Source organism: Tympanuchus pallidicinctus, unplaced genomic scaffold, assembly GCF_026119805.1.
Source record: "Tympanuchus pallidicinctus isolate F22 unplaced genomic scaffold, pur_lepc_1.0 scaffold16, whole genome shotgun sequence".
Lineage (NCBI taxonomy): Eukaryota > Metazoa > Chordata > Aves > Galliformes > Phasianidae > Tympanuchus > Tympanuchus pallidicinctus.
The window spans coordinates 21605284-21632445 of NW_026294679.1; the positions used below are offsets into that span (position 1 = coordinate 21605284).

Below are 27162 nucleotides of genomic sequence, written 5' to 3' on the forward strand. Positions count from 1 at the left end.
TGCTCTGAAAACTCTGGGTTGCAATTTAGCTTTTGCGTTTTAATTTGTGAGATTTAACAACCACTACACCAGTTTGTTACATCCCTACATAATTTCAAAGCTCATTTAAAATACATCCTTTTGTTAATGAGGATAAAATTTAAGCTTGTCTCTCACCTCTTTGATCTCCTGTTTCTTTGAGAAAATAGAAACACTCCAACTACGAGGTTCCACTTTATACTTATTTTCCAACTTTCAAAAGTTTTATCTAATATAGGAAAATAATTTTAAAAGATACTTTTGCTCCTTAGGAAATATAATACCGTGTGGTCATAGAGATGCTTTTATACATGTAGTAGAAGTTGATTCATGTCAAATGTGATTTGGTCCCATGGTGCCTTTGTAATCAACTAACTTCCCTTTTGCCTACTCTGTAGCAATTCAGATTAGGGATCTATGAAGTGAAATGCCTGTCAGTGATGCTGTGATTTAAACTTTTTGCAAGATGTGTTATAAAACCAATGTACATGTTTTGGTAAATCTGAAAGGCTGTTAGTCATTAAAAACTGTGTTATATGACCCTTACTCAATGTGAACAATAGCCTCACTTCATAATTTGTGTGGGACTTTGGGGAGGAAGAGGTTGGAAAGGGCGAGAGAGGAGTGAAATACAGCTCAGTATGATGAACGATTTCAGAGCTGGGCCCTGCTACATTAAAGTTTAGAAAAATAGTTCATGAAAATAAGTCCTGTAAGAGAAGCTGGTGTGATTCATCCATTTACTACCATTTTTTGCTATTGTTTTGAAAGAAAATGTGAATTTAGTAAGTGAACTGTAGCTGACTTTCATAGCAATATTGGTGTTAGAGGAAGGAAGGAAGGAAAGTTCCAGACACAGCTCTATTGACTTCATGTTTATTTCATTCTGCAGAGTTAGAAACAAAAATTTAAAACTCCATCTTTGCTATCATCTCTTCCAAAAAAGTCCTCTAGTAAGGTTCTGGAAAAGATACTAAACTGTGTGATTAAATGCAATCTGAACTAATCCAGAAATGAACTCATGTTCATCCAAACATAGCTTTGGAGTAATCAAAACTTTAGGCCTGCTCAGACTTTTCTTGTTCTAACTTCCAGAACTAAAGTAAAATTAAAAGAGCAAACAGCATTTAAATGTCAAATAGCAGCCAATAAGTGAATAGAACAATACCCAGGATCATCCCTACAAGTATTATCACGTGCATCCATTTCTTAAAGTACTTTGGTGAAACAGTGTATTGAAAGACAACAGTCAGGTATGATTTCATGATGCTTTGGGGAAAGTATACAGAAAATCTCAGATATCTAGACCTCAGGAGATCTACACAATAGATCTCTATATACATAATATGTAGTCTAGATCTAAGAATAGCTATTACTACTGCCTTCCACAGCTTTGCTTTTATTTTCCACTTTTCATTTTTTTTATTTTTCACTATTTTGTGATATAGTGTATCAGCCAGTACAGTCATCCATATGCATAGCACAAGCACTATTTCCTCACATATAACTGAGTTATATCCCGTAAGTGATACAAGAATTGAGGTAGTTTTTCTGAATATGTTATATACTGAATAAGTTTGTAATTTGATTGACACTTTTAAACAATTGTCATTTAGAAGAAAGCTTATCTTAGAAATATGGAAGATTAGAAAATTGCATCTGTGTATATCAGTCATGTAACTATAGATCTGATCGGGTCATTTGAATAAGGAATATTCATTTGCTCCTATTTACATTTGTAATTCAGGGATAAGTGAAAGGGAAGTGAAAAACAAACACTTTTGATTCAAGGGTATAATGACAGTATCAGTTGTTGTATTTTTATTCTTCCTCCTAAATTAATGGATTAGCTTCCATCACTCTTAGCACAGTATTAAATAGCTCAATATTGCTATTTTATTTGAGTTGAATAACAATGTAAATGTCATCATAATCCTGATTTGTCCTTAAAACAGTATCATTTCGGTTTGGTCTCTTGTAAAATATTTTCCTCCTTAATTGCCTTTCCATTCAAAAAGAAGACTTACAATGGCTACCATGGCACAGCTGTAAAACAATTCATTGTATCAGTCACAGACTCTCATAATAAAGCACCTTAATAAGACCAAGTTCTGTACTTTGTGAAGGCACAAGATAAATTGAGTTCATAGTCCATTATTTGAACAAGGGTATCTGACTTATGGCAAATCTATCTGAAAGAGTATTGTAGAATTGTATTTTATCTTTAAGAAATGTGTTTTCTAAAAGTAAGATATTTACTTCTGTTGCAGTAAAGGATTTAAACAGAAGAAATCTTTCTAATGTTTGCTGAATCATGTGAGAATGATGAGATAGTAGAGAGCCATACATCAAAGAACTTAATATTTTATTTTATTTCAAGAGGGAAGGCTGAGTACAGAATGCCCAATGGTTTTGCCAAGAGTACATTCTCTCTTCCTTATTTACCAAGCTATATATACCGTGAGGAAAGTGGCAGACCCTCTTAAACTTTTTCTACTGCTGAAATTTACAGATGTGCACATTTACTTTTTCTTTTGTAACAAACATCAGAATGCCAGTGCCAGAGACTGCATTTTTCCAGCCCTGTTGAGCAGCTATGGTGTAAAGGAAAGGAAGACAGCTATATTTTTTCTGTAGCTACCTTATCAATTCATCCTCTTTATGTAGTGGAGAGCTGGAAATGGGTGTAAAGAGAAGTCTGGCTTTCTTCCTAAGCTTGTTTTTTGTTTCCTTGCTCTGTAACACAGGTAGGATTTATTTTGGTAGGCATTTTCTAATTAGGGGTCTTCTGAATCAGGCATTAAACAAACCAAGAACTCATTCTCAGTGTGCCTATGCGGCACCATCAGGCAATTACTGAGTTTTACTGGAGGAGATTCAGATTTACAGTTTTACATCTGAAAAATGCTATACTGCACAGAGATTTCCTATGCAAGTTCGTTTGGCTTTGGCTCAAATAACATAATCAGATTTAATCTTCCCATGTAAACACTTTCTTCTAATCTTAACCAGAAGCATCAAAATATTTGTCAGCCAGTGCTTTATTGATAGTTCCTGATCCACGAATAAGATACAGATAAGATTTGAGCTGGCCAGAGTTTCTCTTTATATAAAGTTTCTTAAGAGATGTTAAGAAATGAGATATTTTTGCTCCTACCGTACCATTTTCTTCATTTCAGTGCCTCAGGGTCTGTGCTTGTAATTTTAAACTTGTTTTATGAATAGGGCTTTTTCACTTAGAAATAACAGATTAGATAAGTTTGAGTGGGGAAAAAAAATGGTTATTATAAGACTGCAGCTCTCTACTGCTATGTTTTCTACTACTTTATTTCTGTGTATGATTTTACTTTCTCAGTACAGAGCAAATGAACTGCTCAATCACTCATATTCCCTTCAATCCTAGTGAACAGGCAGCCTGTAGAATCATTGCAAAGTCATTGAGGTGAGGTTGAGACTGAGGAACAAGAGCAAGGTGAGCCATTAAACTGTACCTGCAAATGTAGGGTTCTGTAACCATGAATGTTAACAGCAGCTGAGTTCAGTGGTACAGTTTCTCCTCGTCTTGGACAAAGTCTGTCTATGTAGCCAGGTGGAGGTAATGGACCACTGAAGTCCTTCTGGTTAAAGCAGTTTAATTCAGAGCAATAAGTGTGATGCTGTAGGCATTTACAGTGATTATTAGAAAACCTGCACCAGAAGTGAGAGATGACAAAGTAAGGAGACCAAGGAAAGTGTTTATAGATGCTTGTCTGAGCAGTTAATATTACGATTGGATGTCTCCCTCCTCTTTCTTGCTTGAATAAGGATTAGTTCAATTCTTTTTGAAATACTAGAAAACATGTTGTGCTGCTAGCACACCAGCAAAATTCTGTAGCGCTGTGATTGACATGACATTACTACTGCAATTATTTTACAATAGTAAAAGTTTTGCTGATACCCCAAATCAAGGGTATGATTAAACACAAAATAAAATATATGTTATCATGATGGGAACGAAGGGAATATTATCTCTGGAAAAAATATTCTTGGGAAAAAAACACTGGTGTTGATTTTCCAACAAAAAAAATTAAAAATATATATGTTTGCCACATTTATAATACAGATCTCATGCTTAAAAAGCATCCTGCTGACTTCACTTATATTGACAGAATGACTATCATAAATGTCAGGATCAATAATCACAGCAACAGTTGAATGTAGATTCAGCTCTGCTAGAGCTATCCTTCTGTTCTATGTGCATGTGGATGTTCATACAGTGGGCCTCTAGTCCAGAGGCTTAAAAGCTGAAAATAATAGTACTAGGTAGACTTTTATATGTTTGTTTATCTAAGATACATGTTTCCTTGGGATAAGACAGTGAAATTTGGGGAATGATCTGTATTCAGAGATAAGAATTATTGTATTTCATGATTTTACTAGGCTGTTCTGAATTGCGGCTGGGCCTGCCCAAACATTAAATGCAAAGAAATTGTACTGTTTCATTTTTGAATCCAAAGCTGTCAGATTTCTGAGTCCTCAGATTGTAATTTTTGTTTCAGCTTTTCTTCCGTAACCTTAATTGTATTTTGAATTTTCCATGCCTGGCTTAACATCCAAGGTTTCCTAATATTGGAAGTTTGGGGATCTTGGGAGTGTGTTTCTGTTGAGGACCTTTTCTTGAAAGAAATTTATCACGCATAGCTGGGTGGACTCTGGTGCAGCTGAAGTGTCTGATACTGAAGCAAATGACATTGCTTGAAAATGATGGCCATGAAATGTAAGTACACTGCAAATCACTCAGTTGCAAAGTCTTGGAATAAAAGCACTGCGCAACTGATGTATGGACTGATGCTGCCATTTAATGTGGTTTCCCAGCAAACCTTTCATAAAATTCATGACTGTAGCTGACCTCTGTTACTGTGTTCCTCTTAAGGGAAAAAAAAATAGGCTATAATACAGCTCTCTAAGGCAGTGCACTGAAAAGTGATGTGAAGCAAGGTGAAAGGAATCATGTTCACTTCACCACAGACAGTAGAGGTGTGCCTGTAGTAAAACAGTTGATTAAATGTCACAGCATATTCGACAGCCTTCCAGGTTGACAAGGTTCTCTTCTGACTGGCTTCAAAGTAGGAGGCTGATTCAAATCCTATTACCTGTGAGAAGTCCAAAATTGCTTTACACTTACGAAAGTAAAAGCAAAATCTGCAGGCAGTTGCCACCAGCAAAAATACAGCTTCTTTATGTTTACAGCTTCTTTACAGTATTATTACTATAACATATGAAACGCGATGTTGCTTATACTGTTTTGGTCTTTTATTAGATAAAGTTATTTGGCTTCTGGCTTTTGTGTGGCTGTGAGTGCTGATGTTTCCTGAAAGCAGCAGTTCTGGTCCATCCTAGAAAGTCTTAGCTTCTTGAGCTTCTGTATTACTTTTCATGTTCATTATAGCTTAAAGATAGTTAACAGTTGCTGATGTTATATATTAAGTTAAAGAATGCCACAACAACCTGAATCAGAGGCTAAAGAACTGATGGTCATGTCTGAGTCATTTCCAAATAGAGAGGAGAGGAGTGCAGTGGGGGCAAACAGCTAGAGGGACTCTGGTACCATGATAATATGGAAAGAAGAAAATTATATCTTAAACAGACAGATTTATCTAGATGGCACATTTAAAAGAGGAGACATGCTGAAGATGTCCTCGTTTTCCTCCTGTCTCTGTAAAATGGTAAATGCAAATCCAACTCCCATTCCTACTTTCCCATCTTTCAACTTCCTGCCTTCCTCAAAGGAAGCTCCTTTAGAATATGAGAGCTGAGAAGACATAATCTTTCATGTTCTAAGATGATTTGCTTATTTTATAAAAAGCAACTTGCCTCAAAGGAAAGTTATCAGTTACTAGTACACATTCTTCTTGTTATCACTTACTAAAAATAATTTAGCTCTTCCATTCCCTTAATTGTTTTAGTAAACAAATATGTGCATAATGATTTTTTCCATGTGTTAATCTATACCAACCTGATGAAAGTATCTTGTGAATACAAACTGAGGAGACTGTGTCACTCTCAATCACCTGTGTGATTTTGATACCCACACTATCAGTAGAGCACGCCACAGTGTATTTGTTTGTTTAGGAGGTGATGAATTAGTTCCCAAAGTCTGTGGCAAGTTAGGAGCACTTGCTTTCTTCTTCTTACCTCTGTATTCTCTCTCTTATTGCATATGTGTATGGGTGTATATAATGAGGGAGGGTGGGAAGAAGATGCAGGAAAGAGCCAGTTTCCTGAAATGTAATGAATGCATTTTCTTCTAGGGCAGTAGGGTTTGCCTACAGAACAAAGTGCCTGCACAATTTTTTGCAGATCAGCTACCAAAACTGCTTTCCCTGTTAATGATGTAGTAATTCACAATGGAAGCTGCAAGTCAGAGCTTCCACTGTTCCATCCCATTCCTAGCCCAAACAAGCTGTACAGTAATACAGTGCAATATTATAAAAAAAAATTACAATATAATTACTTCATTTGATTCCTGTTTTCTCTGGGCTATATAGTCCTTGGCTGATGCTTTATTTACTCCGTAGTATTCTCGTTTTGTAGTTAATTACTAGCTCTAAGGTCAATCTAAGTATGAGATGTTCCTTCCGGAGATGAATTGTGAATGGTAATAACTGGACAGCGTAAATGTTGATATTTTCTTCTTTACTATTCTAAAAATCTAGCATAGAGAGATAAATCGAATTCAGCTTAATCTCCCTACATTCAGATTTTGAGTTTGATGTCATTACTTCGATGTCTGAGTAAATTACAACAGAATAGTTGCAAGGTGAAGCAAAGCCATGCTCAAGTTGTAATTCTCCAGGATTTTTTTTCTTTTTTCTTTTCTTTTCTTTTTTTTTTTTTTTTTTTGTAACCACTGAAATGCAAGGAATAAGATTCTGTATATTTTTAATTTTGTGAGATTATTTTTCAATAATTTAATATATAGCTTCTATTTAAAAATAATATTATGACTTATAGACAATGTTAGGGATTGTGTGTCATGCTGGCATAATCTGTACTGTACCAGGGCATTAATCTAAGTGTAAAAGTTATAGCTACTGTTCTAAATATTTGTTTCATGAAGACAAAGAGTTTTAACATCCATTCAGCACAAGTGATTAATAGAAATTGAAAGAGAGAAGTACCACACTCAGCAGATCCTCTTTCTTTTCCTTCTTCTGGACAATATAAATGTGCTGGTGGTGCTAAATGCCTTCATACATAAGTGAGCACAAAAAGATTAGTCTTTAATTATTTCTGGCGTATGTCCTTTAAATTCAAAGCCTGTAAATTGCAATGGGCAAAGGGTAATATGTCTTAACAGGTTACACCTCCCAAAGGATTTGTTGATTGACATCAAAATTGTTTCCCCTCCCTCTTTTCTGACTGACAGAATGGCAGGTGTGAAGTGATGGCAGTGTGCTGTAATAATGTGTCAAAAGACTTTAAATCAAGACTAATGTGGCTTCAGTGATAAGCTCCCAAACGTTTGTGTGGCAGAAAAGGGGACTGTAGGGCAGATTCATCTTGGGACTACTATATCTTTGCATTCTCTGAAAGTGCTTTTTAGTTTGGGTCCTTGAAAAGTTATGCGGTAGAAGTTTTATAAGTATTTTTCCTTACAAAGTCATAATCGGGAGACAAACATTTCTATATTTGTTACTCTAACATGAAGAACTTAATTACTTCTAGTGTTTTCTTTGCACACCAATCTTTTAATAGCAATGTAATCCAGAACTTGGAACAGAAAAAAAATACTTGTTTCAGCAACAGTCCTGCCTGGAACAAAACCCAACATTTAATACTCGAAGAAACACTAGAAAGGCAGTAAGCATAAACAAGGGTGAATAATGCAGAGAGATTCATATGAGCTACCTGTTTGGTGTGGTTTGTACAGTGTTTTTCAACATACAGTGAAAAAGAATTCTGGGTTGAAAGGATGATGAGCCCAATGTACTCTAAACGAGTGGATCTTTGCAAAAATATGCATTTTAAAAAAAGAAGAAGACAGTATCACAGCAGCTGCTGTACTCCAGTAAAATGAAATTAAAAAAAAAAAAAAAAAAAAAAAAACAGAAAAAAAACACAAGAAACCCAGAGACCATGTACAGAGCCCAGCAATGGTTTGAATTCTGCATAAAGGCAGAGAGACTTTCTCTGATCTTCCCAAAGATCCAGATCTTTTTCTAAGTATGAGGGCACTTAAGAGGAGTAGTTGGGAGTACCAAATGCAGATTTTTGTGTGAAGAATTCAAAATGTTATGTGTTTCTACAGTGTCTCTCAAGACGAGAGATCTTGCATTTCTTATACAGGTTTAGCAAGAATGTTATGAATTTTAATGAGGAAAAAATGGCAGTCCTGTTGATTATTTCTCTTCTTTGGAAAACAATTTTTGTACATTAAAACTGTAGGGCATTTTAAGATAATAATTATCTAGACATTTTCATGTTAAAAAATTATAAAAAACATGAAATAGGTTACTTGTATTGCCTACTTAAGTAAAAGCTTTTCTATATTAATAAATGCAAATATATATGTATAATATTTATCTGTATAAACAAACAGGAAAGTCATTTCATGATACGTACATGGTGGTAAGAAAGAGATTTTTCCCTTTAAGTTTTCTGGAGTCCATTGAGGATAACTTCCTGATCAGACCAACCAGAGATGATGTGTTACTGGACCTGGTGCTCCCCAATGCAGAGATTATCAAAGGGGTTAAGATTAGAGGCAGTCAGGTCTAGAGGGACCATGCTCTGGTTGAGTTCACAGTCTCAAGGAATATGAGCCTGGTAAAGAAGAGAATCAGTATACTGAACTTCAGGAGAGCAAATTTCTGGCTGCTTAAGGGATTATTGGATGAGATTCAGGTTGGATATTAGGAACAATTTATTCTCAGGAATATGAAGGCATTGGAATGGACTGCCCAGAGAAACAGTGGAATCACTTAGAATCACCAGGTGTTCAAGAAAATTGTTAAGTATGCCGCACAGGGACAACTTAGTGGTCTTCTCCAACCTTTATAATTCTGAGATCACCTAATAAACTGTCCTTAGGGACAGAGGAATGAAACAGAGCTGGCAGCCCTCTAAAGACTCCTTTCTCAGAACACAGTAGCTCTCCATCACCTGGCATAAGAAATCAAGCAGAAGAGGCAGGAAACCAGCATAACTAAGTAAGGAGCTGTTGGTAAAACCGAGGAAGAGAAGGAAACTTACAGGCAGTGGAAGCAGGGATAGGTGGCATGGGAAGAATACAAGGATGCTGTCCAGACATGCAGAGATTGGATCAGGAAAATCAAAGTGAAGATGGACTAAACTTGGTGAGGAATGTGAAAAATAGCAAAAAGGGATTTTACAGATACATTGGCTCAGAAGAGACAGACAAAGGAGAGCGCACTCCTTTTGATAAATGAGAATGGAGAACTGGTTTCAATGGACTTGAAGAATACTGAGGTACTGAGTGAGTTCTTCGACTTGATCTTCACTAGCAGTCAAGCTTCTCATGCCTCATGTCCTTGAACCTCTATGGGGTATTAGGGGAACAAAAATCCCTTCCACTGTAAGAGCAGACCAAGTCCAAGACCACTTCATGAGTACAGGCCTATGGGGCAAAATAACATCCCAGTGTCCTGAAGGAACTGGTGGATGTGATTGCTAAGAAATTCTCCATCATATTTGTAAAGTTATGGCTGTCAAATGAAGTCCCTGGTGAGTGGAAAAAGGAAAACATAATTTCAATTATCTATAGTGGATTGATGTCACCACTAGACAAAGGAGAAACAAATGATGTCATCTACCTGGATATGTGCAAGGCCTTTGACATGGTCCTGTACCACATCTTTGTCTCTAAATTGGAGAGATGAAGATTTGAAGGCTGGACTATTCAATGAATAAAGAATTGGTTAGATGGTCATAGCCAAAGGGCCAAGATGATCAAGGCTTCTATATCCAGGTGGAGGCCAATGGTGAGAGGCATCCATCTTGAGTCTGATGCTTTTTCATGTCTTTATCAAAGACTTTGACAGTGGGATCTAGTGCATCCTCAGCAAATTTTCTGATGAGACAAAGCTGAGTGGAGAGTTTGACATGTTGACATAAGAGAAGGAAAGGATACCATCCAGAGGGAACTGGACAGACTTGAAAAGTGTTGCCAGGAGTATGTGCTTGGGCTGCATCATAAGAAGCCAGCAGGACGAGGAAGGTGATTGTCCCCTGCTACTACGCTCTTGTGAGGCCCCATCTGGAGTATTATGTCCAAGCCTGGAGTGCCTAGCCCAAGAAAAAAGCAGAGCTGTTGCAGTAGATCCAGAGGAAGGCCAATAAGATGATCAATGGGCTGGAGAACCTCTCTTATGAAGAAAGGCTGAGGCAGCTGGGCTTATTTAACTTAGAGAAGGCTCTGGAGAGACTTCACTGCAGCCTTCCAGTACTTGAGTGGCGCTTATAAACAGGAGAGAGGCTGACTTTTCACATGTCCTGATAATGATAGGAAAAAGGAGAACGACTTTTAAGTAAAGGACAGGAGATTTAGGTTAGATGCGAGGTGGAAATTTTTCTGTCAGAGGTTCATGAGTTGCTGGAATATTTTGCCCAGAGAAGGCTAGGTTGCATAGGGCACTGGGCAGCCTGAGCTGGTGGGTAGCAGTCCTGCTCATGCCAGGATGTTTGGAAATATATGGTGTTTAAAATTCCTTTTACTATTCCTATGATTTGAACAAGAGGAAAAAGATGGATGGAAAAGTATTGGTGTTTTATAAATGATGTGATGGTTAACACTGAAGTGTGCAGGCCAGCACGATCTAGTTGGTGCTGATTAGACATAGTCATACTTTGCCAGTGCGGAGAGTGTACAAAGGTTAAATTAAAAACTCTGAGTACAAATAGCAAAAAAGGCTAATTATTTCTTTGGCCTTAGACAACATCAGATAAAAGTTGAACCAACCTGGCAGGACAGGTGGAAGATACTTCCAATATTTACTAGTGTACAACTCCTGACCTTTGAGGAAATAGAGGTTTTAGGTTATCAGGACTCTTCAGATAAATTAAACTGAAGATAAAATAAGTTAAGAGCTTTATTTAACACTTGTACGTGCAATATCTTGTTTCAGGCTCAAACCAGACAGTGACAATGAACTAGGTCAAGAGACACCAGAGGGCAGGTCTTTTTGGATAATTCCAAGGAATTTTGTGCCTCCACCTATATATAGTACTCCTTAGGGACGTTTCCCAAAATGTGCGTATGGAAGTCTTGTAGTCTTCAACAATACATAATATTTGATAATAGATACTGGAAAGGATTGTATGATACTTCACTGTGGGTCAATAAAAAAAAACTTGCTACATAACACTGTCGTTTCTAGACAAGCTCAATTGTACTTACAACTCCAACTGCTTGCTTTGGTATTTAGCAAGTGTAATAAAATCAGGAAAGAAGGCAAGGTAACTCAGGCAGCCAATAAAGTAAACCATTAAACAAAACTAAAGTTAACTAAAAGTAAAATAATAAATAAAATAAATTATTTCTATCTGACAGACAACAGCTTTGGAGAAAACAAATTTTTCCAATTTACCAACTTTTCAGTGCAAAACTAGAAGTTGTTTGTTTATGTCTGAAAAATATAGCATGCCAGCAACCCACCTTTACAGAAGCATTATAATCCTCTGGCCCATTATCGTGACTTGAGATCATGCCCATGGAATTTCAGTACAAATTTTTCAAGTCACGCATCTCAGATGTGCCAACATTCAAGGCAAGGCCTCCAGCACTTAAAACAAAGCACACACTCACACTAAGTCAGATGCTTGCATTGCAGACTATTCAAATGAAAATACACTACTAATTGGGGTGCATAATATTTCATTTTTTTGCCATTTGAACACTTAAATTGAGAGATTGATTTCAAATTTTTTTTTCTTGGATTAGGAATAATAATTGGGAAAATGTCTGTTGAAAATAATTGGTCCTTTGTTTCTGGAGTAGCATATTTTTGTGTCTGTTGTTGCTGTACAATGTGAGCTCATTAATTGTTAGATTGTTTGGTTTTTTAGTTAAAGCAGAAACGCATTATGTTAAAGATTTAACTTCCACCTAAGTGGCCTTTTCAGGAAATTGTCCTTTGAGAGAGATTGGTAAAATTTGACAATAATCTTAAAACTCATTTTTCCCTCTGAAGCTTTAGTTAATCCCCATGAAGTAAATTTAATCACTGAACTGAGAAGCTGAGCCTTTAAATATGGTTCTTAACTACATATCTTATTGAAACTTAAGAGTCACTTCCACTGTGTTGGTTGCATGCGTGTTTATGTATATTAAGAAAGCAAAAGAAATATTTTTCATGCTAAGATATTTATTTTTCTATGCTTATTTCAAAATAGGGCTGGCATATAAGCAGACTTTTTTTTTTTTTTTTTTTTTTTTTTCCATTATGAGAACTACAGTTTGCAGGCTTTATTCTTTAGATGACTAATGACCAAACTAAGAGGGTTCTCACAGTAGTAAGGCTTGTTTCTGGAGCCAGAAAATATGTGTTTTTGCTTACAAAGACAGTGCATGCCTCTTAAGGTGTCTTTATTTGAATTATTTCTTTCTTTAAAGACAATTTACATCTCTGACTTGTGGCACAGTATAACCATTGCTTTGGGCTGTGGCAACAGAAATTTCCCAAATCTAGGCATTCATTTGCATTAATTAAATCTCTATGTGTTACTCTCCGCTCCCCTCTTTTCTAATCCTAGTAATTTTTGTGCTTTCTAAAATCAAGCTGTTTCAGATATGAATAAATCTGTATGTCAAACCCACCCTCTTCCCCATAAATACACATTTGAATATGAATGTCAGGGCCTGTGCACATGCTTAGTTTCTGTATGAGAGCATTCTTCCTATCTGGAGAAGTGATTTGACTTCTCTGTATTGCATTAGACCACTGTCATTAATGACAGAGGTGTCATTTTGATGTGATCTGTGAGGCAGTAGAAGCTTTGAAGTTGAAAGATAGAATAGACATGGATAAATTGTGCTCTGAGTATGCTGCTATTGCACTATTATTGCTGGCAATTATTTCACCAAGTGACACATCTGATAAAAAGTCATCCGCCTTGCTATGGAAAGAAATCGCAGTTCGCTGAAGCACATGGTAGATCTGTCGATTTTAAAGCCTGACAAAAAGCTCATTAGTTTTGGCGTGATCATTCTGTACCAATCTTGAACTCCTTTACAATTGTTCTCCCTGTTCCCTTTGTTTTCAGTTGGTTTTCTTTACTGAGATAACACTTCCTCTTTTGTATTTTAGTCTTTCACCATTTGCTATCTTCTCCTCCATCCTACTTTCCCCAGCACAAGCCTTGCTAATGATGTTCCTCACCCCTCCCTTAAATGTACTGAGCAATGTTTATTTCTTTGTTGGTCTCATGAAGTGGTATTTTTTCAACTTTTTTTTTTTTTTAATTCACAGAGCATATGAAGTCTATGCATAAGTAGCAGCAGATCCCAGGTAATTACATTTTATATTTTATATTATTTTTAAGTTAGACATGATACAGATGTGTTCCCTCAGGTATGCATCGTGTGTAGAGAACTGTATTGTAGCATATCAGTATTGTGAGGCTCCACCTAAAGTAAATGCTCCAAATAATGGGGAGCCTGTAGAGCTACTGGCAAAATTCTGACTGGAATTTATTTATATTTAATCTTTTCCTTGGATGTCAGTGTGTCTGTGAAGGAGGAAGAGGGGACAACTGAGTGCAAGCAGAAATCCCTTTAAAATCTACTCTGTGACCAAGTAAAACATAAATGAAAGTACATGTTTAAGAATTTAGGGTAACAGGGCAAAATAAAAGTTTCATAATTCATCATCAGATATTTATTTTTCTGACTAGACAAAGAAACCAACAAATAAAACCAGATATTTTATGGCAAGAAAACAATTACATTGATCAGTATTTTGAAAATATGAAAATAAGATATAATGGAATGAGATGGCCATACTACTCATGAAAAGTAAACACAGCTTTGGAGTATGCTCTGTGAGATTCAAACACAGCAATATGTCAGTCTCTAACAGCATGAAATTTACCAGAATTGTACTATTCAGTCTGGGGGATTTAAATATTGAAAGTCTTATAGACAGTATTATTTTTGCTCTAAATTGATGGTCTTAGTTAAGTCCTTATAATTATGCTTTCACAGCACTTATTGCCAAGAGACAGGTGATTTAACTGACCAGAGAATCTCAGTCCCAGTAGAAGCAGGCCTGTAGGTCAGAGGTGTAATGATAAAACAATTACTAGAGAATGATGAACTAATTCTGCAGCCTCTAATAACACTAAATTGATTACGAGAGACATACTAGAAAAAAAATTAACCAGCTACCTATGCAAATCATACTGCAGATATAGTTATCATTGTGATTGCAAGTACTTTTTTTTGAGAAGGGGAGGAGAAGGGATTTCATCATAGCTGAGGTCATATATAAACTCTTCTGTGGTCACTGTGCAGCACACCACAATGTTCTAGAGGGACAATAAGAATAAAGTTTATGTCCATCTCTTGCAAGATTCATACACACTGTCAGCTTGAGGTATAAAAGACACTGTTTTGTAGAGGACTTATCTGATGTGCATTCTTCAGGTATATTTTAACAATAGAAAGAAGTAATAGAAGTATTAATGTAAGTAATATAAGTATTACATGCAACTTATGGTTACACATCATAGGAGGTAAAAGCAAGAATGTATTGCTGATAGAATAGCTCGCTGATAGAATAGCTCACTGATTTCCCTACAAAATGCCCTGCAGGCATTCAAGCATGCAGTAAGAGGGCTATTTTTTTGAAAGTCCAACTACAACAAATTGAATCAAATTACTGTAAAAAAAAAGTTTCAGTGCTTGGCACTACAATCTTCCCTGCAAATTCTTTGGACAGATTCTAAGTCCAAGAAAGCATCTGCAAAACCTACAGTGATGAATTGATATATCCTTGCAGAAACTGATCCAAAGCTGCAAGGAAACAATGAATGCTGAAGCAATTAGTGAATATAAAAGGATTTCTTTGTCATGCTTACCATCCATAGAAATGTCTGAGTTACTTAGCTACCAAAAATCTCTACATAGCTTCAAATTCCCTCTTATATTAAACCTTCTCAGCTATAATTATTATACATAATTAAGTATCTCTTTTCCTTCACCTTCTAGTCTCATGTTCAGTCCTCGTGTTTTGTAATAATTTGATCTGATTTTCTAAAATGCTGTTTCTCAGCAAGTCATTCAAAAGTGTGAGGATGCAAGTCAGGTAGCCTAATGTGATGACTTTCTGGGTTTCTCTCAGTTTTTCACCGTCTTTCACACTCTTTATTTCTCCTTTGCAAGTACGATGAAAGGCTGGAGGATTGTATTAACCTAGTAGAATATTGCAGAAGCAATGAACATCTTGCATTATGAAAATACAGAACAGAGATGGCTGATCACGGGTGGTGTGGAATTGGAAATTTATTTTACAGCACACTTCAATAAGTGTATCACAAGGAAAAGTTATCTTTGAAACAATCTCTTCCTTAGCAGGAAAATGTTATGTATGTACAGATCATCACCTTTCTTGTCTTTTGCTGATATTACAAAGTTATCTTTAAAGTAATGGAACTAGTACTGTTTCCATCAATTTCACATTAAAGTATCATGATCCTGGCTTTTAAGAAATATTTGCATTCAAGCTGTATACTGGGAGAGGGGAAGAGGAGAGGATGCATAACTCAGCCTCCCCACATGGCTTATGCATTCTACATTTAAAGACTTCGATCTATGCTTAAACTAATACTTATTGGTTTGTTTTTCACTGTACCTTGAGGTAGTGCATTTCAAAATATATATTGTGTCTAATGTTTAACAAGAGGTTAGAAGTGTGCTGGATAACATTTGAATGAGTACAATGAGAAAAAAAATTGTTTACAGTTCCTCAATAGTAAATTTCAAGTACAAAAGGTTATTTTACAAACCTTTACTGTGATTTGATTTGCAGTCCTCTATGGAGAGTCTAAGATGACAAAAATGTTAGAAATAAGAGTTTCTTCTTCCAAGCAGGAAGAGAAAGTGGGAACTGAATAAAGTCATAAAAAAGTGCTCTGGAGTGTTCATCTCTCTCCAATACATCCACTGGGACACTCTGAACTCACTCTCCCACTGATCATAAGATCTTTTGACAGAGATGGAGAGTGTCTGGTTACTGGACACTAGTGTCTAGTTGCTGGAAATAAATGAGAAAGTAGAAACAGGCAAACTGCACCCAACGGTAGATGAAAATTTTGGCATAATGGATGTTCCAAAAAGAAGTTATAATAATATATATATATATTTAGACCCTATGATGGGTGGGAGCTGGGAGAGGTGAGAAGGAGTGTTTTTAAAGTGGTTGATCATGTATTAGAGCCAGAAATAATTCTCAGGACCTGGCTTAGCTGCAGAAACAATACATAGTTTAAGCCCTGAAGGATATATAATTAAAGTCTTTTCTAATGTATCCACAACTGCATAACTGCATAAAATCCTTGTAGATGAAATCTGTCTGTTATTTCCAATTGTGTTATGTTTGGATATTATTTGATATCATTTAATATCATTTAGTTGTTTTTTTCTATCCTCCCCCCTTCTCTCTCTCTCTCCCCCATTTTCTTTCATAGTCAGAGTTTATTAGATATATAATACCTCTTTGAAAGGTCTTCCAAAACCTTTCAAACTCACTTGCTATATGAAAGATAACATGAAACTAATACATGATACAAATAAGTTCTGAATACTAATTCAGAATAATGGACTCCATGAATCCTTAGAAAGGCCAGTGTAAGTTGACGTAGTTACATTTGAAAAATAAGCAGCGGTGCCAGGTCTGGAGTCCCTTTCTAGAAGAAAGAGAGACAGCTAAATGACAGAGGATAGACAGGAAAATATTGCCTTATAGATTAGTTTTTCCTCTTGATCCTCTGGGGACAGTAACAGCTTTCAATCCCTCATCAGTCACCATTCTTTCACAGGATGAGGAGGAAAGGAGGAAAAGAGAAGAACTAGGATAAAAACTTGAGTAACTCTATCAAATACTTCCCATGAGTACACGAATCCTTTCTTCTGATACACTGTAGACATTCTCTCACTAGCTCATATTTGTAACTCATCTATATCTCTGTAGGATGAAATTACATGGTAAGTTCTCTCTCGGAACAAATCCAGTCTAAGAAGTTACAGGTCCCAGCTGTGCAGCCTCTGCAGATTTCTACACTAGAGAGCCAGCAAAGTAAGGCATTCAGCAGGCCCAGCAAACGGACCTGAATGAGAATCCACACTGTTGATTTGGGCTCGGAGTCTCCCTCTGCCCATGCCATGCCCCAAGCAAGGTTCACAAGCACAAGCTCACATCCCATCTTGCTTAGCTCAGCTCTAGGGACGGCCAGGGGTAACATATCTCTTCCAGTGTAGGACAACAGAAGCACCAACAAAAGCAGAGGGATCGACTTGTGACCTTTGTCTATCTGGGTCACTGTTTTGAGGCAATTACAGGTTAAGCTTTCTGAGGATATTCAGATGCTTTGTTGCACGTTAAATTGTAGCTCATATACACATACAAAAGAATAAGCTGCCAGGATGTCTCGCTCCAATTTATAGGAGGGAGATGAGGTTCTTTAATATCTGTATACCCGGTGTGAGATTAAGAAACAACGGTTCGTTCATATGTTGTTGCATCCAGTTTATTACTAAGACCTAATCAGGGAGACGGGGAAGGGAAGGAGTGCGATAGAAAAGATGGAGAAGAAGCAGGAGTTGCGTAAAGCGGGGATAGTCACCAGCAGGATCCAGCAGCGGTCCCGTTGAAGGTCCCGGGCAGAACGCAGCAGAAGACGGGGAGCAGCAGCGTGGCCGGCCTTGAGCAGCAGGCAGGTAGACGAGGAAGTCGAGAAGCCAATTCTTGAAGCAGCAACAGCGGTCAGGCAGCAGGCTCAGGAGAGTTCAATAGTATGCAGGAATCACCTCAATCTTCAGGAATCCTTCTATCTTCAGGAATTCCTCTCTCTCTGTTCTTCATGAGGAATCTGTTGTCAGAAACCTTCCGTTCTTCATGAGGAATCTGTTGTCAGAAACCTCTGTTCTTCTTCATGAGGAATCTGTTGTCAGAAACCTATCCTCGTGGTTTTCAGTTCCTCTTTTATCCTCCTTGTTCTCCTGCCTACGTGACAAGGATTGGCCTTGAGCAAGAGTCATTGAGTACCCCCTGAGATGGCCATCATCCGGAGATAGGTCCACACAAAGGAGCACTTCACAGCTATTTAGCTGCAGTTCATCTCGCTCTCGTTGCCCCTGGCCTTGTCCATCTGCGTTCCCCCAGACAAAGGATTCCACAATCCTTGCTCGGGACTTGTCTGGACTTGAACAAGTCCATCTGTGTCCCCAGCAAGCTTTGAGACACAGAAGTTAACAGAATAATCTCTTACACAGGAGCTGCTGATACTTCTTTCATTTTAATAGCTAGTCACATTACTTCTCTCTTCCTCCTTTTTTTTTTTTTTTTTTTTTTTCCCACCTGTTTTTTTTTTTAATCTGTTTTTAGAGCAGCTTCCTATTCCTGTTTGGACTAGGCTCACCTTGCAGCAAAATATTGTGGCGCAGGCAGTCAGTCCTCTAGTTTCAAATCATCTGAGCTCCTCACATTTATCAGTCACCATGCTTCAGGCTTAGATCCTTAGATCCATCTTTTGTTATAGGTGTGAGTCTGGGGTAGGCTCTGCATTTCAACAAGATGGCTGCATACCAAAATAGGCACCACTGCTTAGGTTTCTACTGCTAGCTAGGTGGCAGAACTTAAGCTGTTACAGCTTTTTTTGTTTGTTTGTTTGTTTGTTTTCCAAAGGGGAAAAAAATTAGCCAAGTTACAGGTATGGTAAGCAGCTGTTTATTTGAAAGCCACATTCATGTATATGTAAAAACTTCATGATAAAAAATAGCTCATTCCAATGAGCCCCAGAGTGTAAAAAAAAGCTTGCTCCTAAGAGCCCTACAGTGTAGGTCCTCATGATAAGGCTTAACTTTTAACTAGGAGGGAATGTGCTGTTTCCTGATGATGCAGACTATAGCCTACAATGCAGATAGTGGGATTACCAGCTTATAGTAAAATGTTTTATATTACTATTTTTATATTCTCTGCCTTTCCAGAAGTTGTAATGACTTTATGTTTAGGGCTCAAGGCCACAGGATTAGCTGATTGATTTATGAATTAGTACATTTTTCAAAGAAGTTAAAAACTACATAGCTTATTTAGGCCATATTAGTTCACACTGATTAGAAGCAGTCCAATGCCAACTATCTGACATACAGCTCTTTCTGTGATAGAATAGTACAAAGAATCAGATGATACATAGCTTTTCCTAATCAAGAACATCCCACCACCAGCAAGCAATACTGCAATGGCATGACCTTACAGCCCACAACTGTTCCATTGTCACTGTCTGTGGTAAGATTTGCCTTTTTTTTTTTTTTTTTTTAAATGTTAACTGTGTCTAAGGTTTGTAGTGCTCAGGGAGAGAGTGTCCAGTGATAGCCATCATTCTTGTTTTTAACCTGTATCATATGAGATCAGGGAAGGCAGCACAGTTGGTCTACCAAACAGTAATATTGGTAGATTTCTGAAAGAATGGCATCATGTCACAAAATTTTCATCACTGCTCTTGTCATTAAATGAATCTTGTTTCACTGTTGCTGTCAAAAATGGTGAGCTTGTACAGATAACAACAGGGACTGCTGGAAGGTGCAACAACTGTTATTTGGCTAATGACTCACTTAATAGGAGTGTCTTCGAACTTAGAAATAGGCCTGAAGATCCTCTACTTTTCAAGAAAGATGGTGAAAAGGGTGAGATGGTGGTGATGGACAACAGGAAAACAAACAAACAAACAAAACCCCCAAAAAACAGCTTTTTATTTGTTTGCTTTGTTTTCTATTGCTGTAAGAAGATTATAGCAACTCTTTTAACTCCCCTTCAAACTGTGAAGCAGTAATATCATTCATGTTCCCCATCCCTAAAATCTAGCTCTTGATCAGAACTGTTATTTATGTCCCACACCTCCCTCTGGGACATAAAATAACCCACAAAAACACCAACCAGCAAACAAACAAGGAAACAAAATCAAGCTCATCTAAAAAAAAAAATAAAGCAGCTTTACACCCTCTATATGTTCTAGGCAATACATATTTTCTAGTCTCAATGGTATGCCTTGATTGTGCAAATCTCTACTTATGAAAACACTCTTCATCTTATCATACATTTGCAATTATATAACACAATTATTTGTTTATCATTATGTACTAGAAAATGCAAACGTATCGTATTGAACCTGCTTTGGCAGGGGGGTTGGACTCGATGATCTCTGGAGGTCCCTTCCAACCCCTACGATTCTGTGATTGTGTAGATAAGGTGCTACCGTGGAAGTATAGCAGGCTTGCCTCATAGTCTGTAAAAGGTGTAAGCAGCCTGCCTGGTCGCTGAAGCCACTTGCTAATTAGGACTATGTCATTTTTGGGAGGAGCTGCAGTGTGTTTCTCAATTTAATCTTTGTATCAGTGAGTAATAGAATTGTAGATACAAAAAAACAGCATTGTGCCTTAGCTGTTCTTTGGTCAGGTTTGATTCTACATATTTCCTCTCTATATTTTGGTAGCAAACAAGATCTATGAGTAATTAAAAATGTAATGTTCCTGTACTGAAAATTAACGGTGTTGACTTTAACAAGGCTAGTTTAAACTGCAAAATCTCAAACACATGTATATAATCTTACAGATTTCAAAGAGTCTGGCTTTTTTATAAAATAAAAGAACATACATCTGCATGTACAGTTATGCTTGCTTTCCCATCTGAAATAAAAGAAGTGCAATTAAAATTTGGCAAATAAATTTAACATATATAGATAATGTGATGGAAAGTATAGCAACAATAACTGAATGGCAAAATCCCAGGCTACAGCAAACAAGAACAAGACTAAATGCAGCAGCTGTGGACACAGAAACAAAAGAAGAAAAACTTCTTACCTTTGGAAGGCCTTCAGTAGGCAGGGATCTCCAGCAAAATACCCCTACCCACACTGTCAACATTTCAATGAGGCCTGGGAAGGGGTGGATCCTAGCTCTACCCCTTCTGGTCACTCAGGTGTGTTGCATGCACCTGAGATCCCCTGAGTTGACCTGCCTTCCCACCAGGTACTCCATCACTTGTTCAGGCCATGACATCATTTCCACTAAACTGTCAATCATGAGAAATCAAAAAACTCTGTCCCTCATAACCTAGCTATTTGAGCTGAAGTTGTTGAGAGATGCTGTGTTCAGCCACTTAAAGCAGCTAAATTGTACCACATTGCAAAAGGGATTGCATAACTAATGCAAGGATGATATTTGTTACTGCAGCAGAACTATTCACTTATAGCTCTCACAAATTCCGTAACAGCAGCTGATATTAATTATTTTTAGAAAAGGGCTAGTCTTGGAGAGCTGTTTGACATCTGTGTCATTCTTAGTTCAAAGTATTAATAATAATGGGTTTGTGAATAAAGTATTATTGACTTGGTGATACTTATTACATTGCTTTTCAGGGCACAATCTCAAAGAGGGAAAAAGAACACAGAAATATCTCCTTGTTTTAGAACACAAATACATAAATTTTAATCTGAGAAAAATACAAAATGAAACCATGTACAAGTTATGTACAAACCTTTTTTACAGGACAATATATTTATCACTGGATATTTATTACATATGACAAAGTCAGGTAGATCATTTCTGAGCACCAGCATTTGTTCTCTCTCATAAATCCATAATGACAAAAAGTAAAATGATGAAGTCATACTCCTTTTTCTTGATGAACTTTCTTGTAAATTGATAGCTGGTTCACAGAGTACTCCCCCCTATGCCCACCCCTAAACTATAACTAAATAGATGCAGCATTAAAATATATTGTATGCATAAGTTTGTGTATTTATTTTCTGAAAGAAGAAGAAATGAGCCTTGAACTCTGTGGAAATGCAAAAGTTATGGTTATATCAACTATTTTTGACTGAGTTTAGATTATTTGCATTGGTTAAGCATGTATGTCCCAAGAAAAACCATAGCAGAAGCAACATTTTGGAACATCTGCTTGAGACAACTTCCGCTGACATTTTTGTGTCATTCCTTATAGTTATTGTCCAGTTAACAAAATGCTCATATGCCCAATTTTTAATTTCTCAAAAAGATGTTTTTCTATTATATGCACTCAACTGCCTATATATTGTGTTGTTTACTGTTTTGTTTTGTTGGTTTTTTTTAAGTTATAAAGCTCTCCTCTAAATTGATTGAAGCAGTAAGAAGCTTTCTTTTAACCTCAGTGAGGCTCTAATTAGATACAGCGTTACTCTTTTTAGATTCTTAAGTTAGATATTACTGTTAATTAGATAAAAAAAATATATATATATGTATTTCCTTTCTCCCCCCAACCCCATCCCTTCTCATTTGACAGTTAACAGTAGTACATCATTAGATAAAGCAGAGACATTAGACCAGCAGTCCTATCTATTGATTTCAGTGGAACTTACTTGGTTATATAGACTATTGAACACCATAGGCTATATAGTTTCAATGTGGCCATATGTTCTACAGTAGAGAAGATCTATGTGTGCAGGATAGCTGCATTAGTTATATAAATGTAGCTTTGATAAATGCTGGGGTAGAATTGTCCACACTATAGGCCCATGTAGGTTCCTAGGCAGTGGCCACAGCTGAACAACTCCATTCCTTTCTTCATTTCAAATGGGCTGTACCGACACCTACTAATATTGCTCAGTAAAAAAATTCTACAGATTTTATGCCTTCTAACTGGATATTAAAAAACCTAGAAATGAATTCTTGCTTAGCCTGGATTGATAAAACAATTTTATAAAAAATAAAAAGTATGTTCAAATGCTGGGGAGAATGATGGTTCACATGGCAGAGAGAGGAGAACAAAAGAATGAATATCAAGAACTCTCCTTTCACCTGACATGGGTTGTGTTTTTTCTTTTTTTTCATGTGTCTGCCATTGCCACTGACAGATGTTTCCAGGCCATTATAACTCAGGGGAAGGATTTCTTTTTTCACTTTGTCCAGCTCTTCCCATTTCACACAGTTGCTTTAAGTAGATTTTAAACTTGAAATGAAAGTTGGAACACACACACGTTATTGATCCTGAAGATATTCACAATGATAACACCCTTAAAAATGAAATCCACCACACCTCAACTTTGTTATTTGCTCATTTCAAATACATTGGTATTCAAGAGCCATTATGAACATGCTTCATGGTGATAGCATGTGTTTGCTCTGTTTTCGGAGTCCATGTGAGTAGGCTGTAAAAGGGAAGTTGTTTACAAGTTTATGAATTAAATGGTGAGTGAACAGATAGTGAAAACAGACATGCAGAATTACCTATTTCTGAAGTTATTGCTTTTATCATGCATTAGTTTATGCATCCAGTTATTGCAGTACTGGCTAGATACAGTTCACAGATGCACACACATACAAAACCCAACAAAAATAGTCCCTGTGAATGAGAACACCTTCTTACTCTTTCCTTTCCTTTTTCTTCCCTATAAGGACTTCAAGAAATGACAATACTCCTACTTTGCCAAAAAAAAAAAAACACCTCACCAATAGCAACTACCTCTCCTTACTATCTGTCAAACTTTAATAAAAACTTCAAATCCTCTTGTTGCAGTGTCTCATTGCATATTACATACAAACTACATTTTCTCTTTTCTGTGTTTGGCCAATTACAGTTGCACTTTTTCCCATGCATATTTGAGTGATTGTGTTGCTTTTTTTTTTTTTTTTTAATAAATGAAAAATGGGGGAAAAAAGAGATTTAGTGTGGCCTAACCTTTGTACAGCTGCATCTACTGCAGCAGCCTGTAAGCTGGTGAATGTTTGGCACCTTTTTTCAGAAATCTGTGGGCTCAGTAAGGGCTTCATCACTGTTAATTTTATGGTATTCACCTTGAATAAGTAATGCTTCTTTTCCCATCAAACATAAATAGGGAATAGCTATGAGCTAGGAATGCTCTGTGTTTCACTGACATACTCTTACTCCTTGTTCCCATGCTCCTGTCTTTTGGACTAGCAGGGCTTGCAGAGTCTCTTTATACCATAGGCAGAATAATGACCTTGTCCATGTACTTGTAGTACATAACGATACCCTGGACAAAGAAGCTTGTACTTTGAGCCATATAACCAGAGCTGTTGAGTTGAAAAAACAAAAGCTGTCAACATAGGGGTGACATTTTTGGAAAATCTTTGTAACATTCAAGGAAATGGTTGAATCATTTCTTCTATAATTGAATTCTCTATATTTTCTATAAGCGTTTTCCTTTTTTTCAAAAAATATATTGTGTACCCAGTAAAACAGTCACATTGAGGTCTTCAGCATCACATTTAGGTTCTAAACATCTTTTTTCCACATTGATGTTTTTTGTGCTTGGATGTTTGAGGATGTGCATGGTGCTTTGCCCAAAGCTTTGGGTGCTGAATTAAAATACCAGACAATAGACAGAGCCCTGTAGGCTTGCAGGCCATATGCAAGCAGGTGAGCATGTGCATGTGTGAGGAGGGGTCAGTACTGTGCTGTCACTGCAACACCAGACAATTGCCAACCAACATACAGATTCTCTTTGCTCAAACCAGGCAAGACTGGTAGGTACAAGCTCTCCATACGCTAGCTCATAAATAACATATTTCCTTTCACTTTGTGTATGTCTTCTCCTCACCCCTCCATAAAACATAATGCCATGCTTCTCGTGATGATTCTGGCTGGTAGCAAAGGCTAAGACAAACCCCAAATCTGTGTGCATGTATCCATACTTGGATATATATGTCAACACATATATGTCAATACATATGTGAACACACATTCACATGTGAACACACAATCCAATACCTGATTTAAGAAAAATTGTTTAGCCTGGATTGATCTTGCATGCAACTAATGAGAAAGTTAAAATCCAATTTTTTCTCTTCTCATTTGACAGAAGGTAAGAAATATTTAAGAGGTTCAAAAATTTATTTCTCTATCAATCATCATGTTTCCTGTCACCTATTACGTGGGCCACTTTTCCAGCCACTTGCCTTAATGTAATATATGATATTTTGAAGCATTGGTGCTGACCTTATTGTGGTGTTTAATGGCTCTAAGCAAAAGATTTCCACTGGACTTCCACTTACTTTCCACTTACACCTCCCTCCATCTAATTCCCAGAAACCAGTCCTGAGTCTCTGATCACCAAGAAGAGGAGAAAATAAAGATCGATGATTACTCTTAGGCTTTCCACAAATGGGAAGTGTAAATAGCTTACTTATACCTGTATTTCTCTGTTTCTTGCTCTTTGTTTATTGATCTGTCTTCCTACCTTTACATATAGAGTGATCAGAGCTTGTCCTTTAGTTGTGTACAGATGGCAGCATGGCATTTTGATGTATGACAGTTAAACTGGACAGACGCACAAACCTTAGTGATTTAGGACTATTGTGTTTGATTCATTAGTGCTTATTATAATTTGAGTACTCACTTCTGAAGGAAAGATATTCAGAAATGGCACCATCTATGATAATGTACACATACAATTAAACAGCAGTCTTCTAAAAAAAGATAATTTGTGTACAGATGTGAAACCAAACATACATTTCAGAAATTCTCCCGTATGGAGGACCAGCTTTTTTTCACTGTGGTTAGTATGAATGCAGTTCATAAATGAAAAAGGAGCACTGACTTCAAAGTAAAGGCTTAATGTGACCCAACACAGAAACTGGTTGCAGATTACAGCATGTTAATAGCTCAAGTAGCAGAGATTGGAAGAACTCACCAGAATTGTCTTTTGTTTTGGGAATGTGAAATATGATAACCACAGTCTAAATAATTGTAACGAAAAACTGCTTAAATTGTTTTGTTTCTTTGCAGGAGAGTGAAATATCCTAAACAATCCAATTTTACATATACTGTATAACAATTCCTGTTGTTTTTGTTTTAATAACTACTCTACAAAATGTAACAACAAAGTAATCACAGTCCAAGAAGTCACTCCAGACTAAAGCCTGTTAGGTGGTAGTGTGGCTATATTTGTACTGCAGCCAGTGGACAAACATCGAAGCTGAGATAGTTTAGCTTAAATGTTGGATTATATAGTGGACATAATTGTTTTCACAGTAAATTAGTATCATCTGCTTTTTATTTGTTTGATTCACTGATACTTCTCTAAAGATAAAAATACCACGGTGTGTTTTATTGTGGTATTTCACAGTTCTGCAAAATTACAAAGCCTCAAGTTGACTTGCACAATGGAAATCTGCTTTTCCTGATAATTGGGTCCTAGGTTTTTGTTTTAATCCTCAGTAGCACAGTCCTATTTTTTTTTAATTTTTAGTTTTTAATTATTCACAGTCGTGTCAGATGTTGCTAATCTGAGATATAGAGAATATTACTGAATCATTTAGAACATCAAATGCTTGGGTGAATAGATACTGCAGCACAGATATGAAACATCACATCTTTGTCTGATGGCTATAAAGCTTGTTGGCAACTTTGTGAAACTGCTGGCACAAAAGGCACCTGTCAAAGGCCTTTTGTAAGTTAACATTATAGATACATTCATTGCTTTTACTTTGATTTGGTTATTTCTGTACTTTTGTATCTGGTATCCCAGCAAAGTAAAATGAAAGAAAGAAATAAAGGAGGGGAAAAAATGTTAAAATATGATGTTGCTTGGTACAAGAGTCAACTGATAACATTATGTTGAGAGATTGTGAAACTGAAGCTAAGCCAGATGTTTCTATTCTGACCTGAACTCATCGAAGGAATCTCAGTGTGCCTCCCACTGAGGTATGTGCTATTACCAAAGGTCTGGAGATAAAGCTCATGGCTGATCAGGACAGATATGGGACCATCAGCAATTCTGAAGTAAGAAAACAACAAAATATGATCGATGAGAAGGCATATGCCTTTGAGTTCATGCACTGTTTATGCACCCTGCCTTAAAGCACTGTAATAGGTGGCAAAAGAAGAGGAACTGCCTGGAATTGCCAACAGCTGATGGCCAACAGGCAGCACA

The 27162-nt window shown here is 36.8% G+C and overlaps 1 protein-coding gene across 1 annotated transcript in view; it reads left to right on the plus strand.

The window, feature by feature from the left end:
• Positions 1 to 27162, plus strand: part of RPS24 (ribosomal protein S24) — a 773435-nt gene that overhangs the window by 88430 nt on the left and 657843 nt on the right. The gene's annotated exons all lie outside the window — the stretch shown is intronic.